This window comes from Cetorhinus maximus, chromosome 19, assembly GCF_964194155.1.
Source record: "Cetorhinus maximus chromosome 19, sCetMax3.hap1.1, whole genome shotgun sequence".
In the NCBI taxonomy this organism is placed as follows: Eukaryota; Metazoa; Chordata; class Chondrichthyes; order Lamniformes; family Cetorhinidae; genus Cetorhinus; species Cetorhinus maximus.
The window spans coordinates 33,547,520-33,551,768 of NC_135897.1; positions in this window are offsets into that span (position 1 = coordinate 33,547,520).

The window sequence follows — 4,249 nt, forward strand, 5'->3', positions numbered from 1 at the left end:
TGAACGGGTCTTTTTCCGAATGGCAGGCAGTGACTAGTGGGGTACCGCGGGGATCAGTGCTGGGACCCCAGCTATTCACAATATATATTAATGAATTAGATGAGGGAGCTAAATGTAATATCTCCAAATTTGCAGATGACACAACGCTGGGTGGGAAGGTGAGTTGTGAGGAGGATGCAGAGATGCTTCAGTGTGATTTGGACAAGCTGAGTGAGTGGGCAAATGCATGGCAGATGCAGTATAATGTGGATAAATGTGATGTTATCCACTTTGGTAGCAAATACAGGAAGGCAGATTATTATCTGAATGGCTATAAATTGAGAGGGGAATGTGCAATGAGACCTGGGTGTCCTCGTACACCAGTCGCTGAAGGTAAGCATACAGGTGCAGCAGGCGGTAAAGAAGGTAAATGGTATGTTGGCCTTCATAGCAAGAAGATTCGAGTACAGATGCAGGGATATCTTGCTGCAATTATACAGGGCCTTGGTGAGACCACACTTGGAATATTGTGTGCGGTTTTGATCTCCTTATCTGAGGAAGGATGTTCTTGCTATAGAGGGAGTACAGTGAAGGTTTACCAGACTGATTCCTGGGATGGCGGGACTGACATATGAGGAGAGATTGAGTCAGTTAAGATTATATTCGCTGGTGTTCAGAAGAATGAAGGGGGATCTCATAGAAACCTATAAAATTCTAACAGGACTAGACAGGGTAGATGCAGGAAGGATGTTCCTATTGGTGGGGGAGTCCAGAACCAGGAGTCACAGTCTGAGGGTACGGGGTAGACCATTTAGGACAGAGATGAGGAGAAAGTTCTTCACCCAGAGAGTGGTGACCCTGAGGAATTCGCTATCACAGAAAGTAGTTGAGGCCAAAACATAGTATGTTTTCAAGAAGGAGTTAGATATAGTTCTTGGGGCAAGGGATCAAAGGATATGGGGAGAAAGCAGGAGCAGACTATTGAGTTGGATGATCAGCCATTATCATAATAAATGGCGGAGCAGGCTCGAAGGGCCGAATGACATACTCCTGCTCCTATTTTCTATGTTTCTATGTTGTGTACCTGGATGATGTCCTGATCACAGGGTCAACGGAAGCCAGACATTTGGCCAACCTAGAAAAGGTTTTAAGAAGACTTTTGGAAGCTGGTGTACTATTGAAGAAAGAGAAGTTTTCTTTCCCAGTGACTGAAGTCACTTAATTGGGTCGCCAAGTGGAAGGCAAGGGGTTGCATCCAGTAGAGGAGAAAGTCAGAACAATCAAAGAGGCGCCTTCTCCTACCAGTGTCACTGAACTCAAGTCTTTTTTGGGTATGATAAATTCTTGTAGTCGCTTCTTGCCAAACTTGTCAATAGTGTTAGCACCTTTACACTTGCTATTGAAAAGAACCATCATTGGTCATGGAATTCATAACATGAAGAAGACTTTCCAAAAGTCAAGAAGATATTACATTCATCATGTCTACTGGTACATTATGACCCATCAAAAGAACTTTATTAACTCGTGATGCATCTCCCTACTGTGTGGGAGCTGTGTTATCACACAGGATGGAAGATGGTTCCGAAAAGCCAATAGGCTATGTCTCCAGAACCCTCTCTGCAGCCAAGAAGGGTTATTCACAACTTAAAAAGGAAGGTGTATCAGTAATACTTGGAGTGAAGAAATTCCATCAGTCTCTGCCTGGATGGCATTTCACCACAGTGTCGGACCATAAACCATTAATGGGTTTATAGAGTGAGGATAAAACCATTCCATCAATAGCCTCAGCAAGAATTCAACACTGGGCTTTGATATTGTCTGCGTATGAGTGTACCTATATGCACCATCCTGGTGTGCATATTGCAAAAGCAGGTGCATTCAGTCATCTTCTCTTATCAGATAGCATTATACTTGCTCCAGTGCCACAAGAAGTTATGTTTGTGTTGAATTTCTTGGACTCTTCGCCGGTCTGTGTAAAGGAAATAAGGAATTGGACAAACAGGGATCCAATTTTGTGAAAAGTTTGAGACCAGATATTGCAAGGATGGCTGAATTCACAAGTGTCTAAAGAGATAAGATCATTCCATGTCTTTAAAATAGAGTTAAGTGGTCAAGATGGAATCTTGTTGTGGAGATCAAGAGTCGTCCTCCTTTCACAAGGAAGAGAATCGCTCTTGACAGAGCTTCACAGTGCACATCCAAGCAAAGCAAAGGTGAAAGTGCTTGCTCAAAGCTATGTCTGGTGGCCAGGCATAGACAGTGTGATTAAAAGCATGGTCATGTACTGTCTCTAGTGTCAGCAACAGCAAAAGTTGCCCGTTTCAGCTCCACTGCATCAGTGGGAGTGGCTGGTCGACCCTGGGTTAGACTACATGTAGATTATGTAGGTCCATTTTTAGGTACCATGTTTTTATTGATCATCGATGCACATTCTAAGTGGATGGATGTGTTTGAAGTTAGATCACCGACATTGTGTGCAACTATGGAAAAGCTGCACCAATGTTTTACTATACATGGCCTACCAGAAGTCATTGTTTCAGATAACATGCTGTCTTCGCTAGTACGGAATTTCAGAGATTCATGAGTTTAAGTGGAATTAAACATATTAAAACAGCACCATAACATCCTTCATCAAATGGGTCAGCTGAAAGAGCTATGCAAACTTTCAAATCAGGAATGAAGAGGTTATCAGGAGGTACTTTAGAAACTTGACTTTCATGTTTTCTTCTCAATTATCGTACGACTCCTCATGCAACTATGGGTTCAACACCATCTGAATCACTGATGAAATGCTGCCCTCATACAAGGTTAAGCCTGGTGTTTCCTAACTCAGAGGGGAAGGTAGAGAAGAATCAGAGTAATCAAAAATTGAATCATGATGTTCACAGCAAAGCTCGAAGATTTACTTTGGGAGGTAGAGTTTTCATGCGGAATTTTGGAAATGGACCTAGTTGGGTTCCTGGTATAATTGTCTCAGGAACTGGTACCGTGTCATTCCAAGTGGAAGCAGAAGACCGAATTGTTCAAAAACATGTGGATCATCTAAGTTGGAGAGAGATATTCCGACAACCAGCTATTCCATTTGTAACTGATGTCTAATGTTTATTCTGTGAGGTGACAGATCGACCTAGAATAGACATATCTGATGTCTCTGTTGAATTACTTAATCCTGAACTGCCACTTTCTGAGGATGTCCCTGATGCTGCAGTTCCTGATCATGCTGATCCAGTGGGAGAATCTCAAGTGGCAGAGCTACGCTGCTCTAACCGAATTAGAAAACCACCTCAGAGACTTAATCTTTAATCACATGACCTGTGTATATATGCATATGTTGTGGATTAAAATATTCTTTGTAAATAGAAATGTAAAAAATACTAAAGGGGGAGTAAATGTAGTGATTGAAGGTATAACTTTTCCTACTGCTTTTAGGGGTCACGTGATTATTCTGACAAATGAGTCCTAAACACGGGTAATCCAAGGGGCAATGCTTTCTAGTCATGGTCCTGGTTCAAACATATAGCTTTTAAAAGAGCTCTGTAATAAAGTTATCTGTTACAAGTAAGAAATCTGTCCAGTACATCAACTTTATTACAAACAGCCCCTGCTGGAAGATTTTGTACTATTGCCTATAGAACCCACCCAGTCACTGTGTATCTACTTAACCTTGTGGCCGGCACCAACTAAAAAGCAAATACTACAACTCCAGTCTTCAGCCAGCTGAACTCGAACTCCTATGTGAAAAAATTTCTCATCGGATTCTGACTTTGGACTCTGGGAATCTCATGAACTAATATTCATTTCAGTGGTTCTTGTATTGTAAAACTCCTTTTTACTGTGTGTGTTTGGAGTAGGGAATGTTGCAAACACTTCGTCCCCCAGGTTTTGAATGTGAAACATAAACCTAATTTCTGAGTTAATCCTAACTTGAGTTTGCTGTGGATTATTGGTAAATTGGATCACAAAAACCGAAGGATTGGGAAAACACACCACTGCCTATTTTTAAAAACTGATTCAAAACATCTCTGGACAGGTGGTAAGAAGAAATCAGTGCAGTTTTTCTGTCTTTCTCCTATCCGTAACAGAAATTGGGAGCTCATGTCCAGAACAGAACCTTCGAACCAAAAGTTGATCAGACAAGATAAGACACGAGCTGAATCTAATTTAAAAAAGAACCAATTCGAAGCCTAGAGGGAAAAATCCAGTGGTTGAACGATTTTTAAAGGAAATTACTGCAGCAGATTCCTTTCCCCTAACACTAAGAAAATGGTAA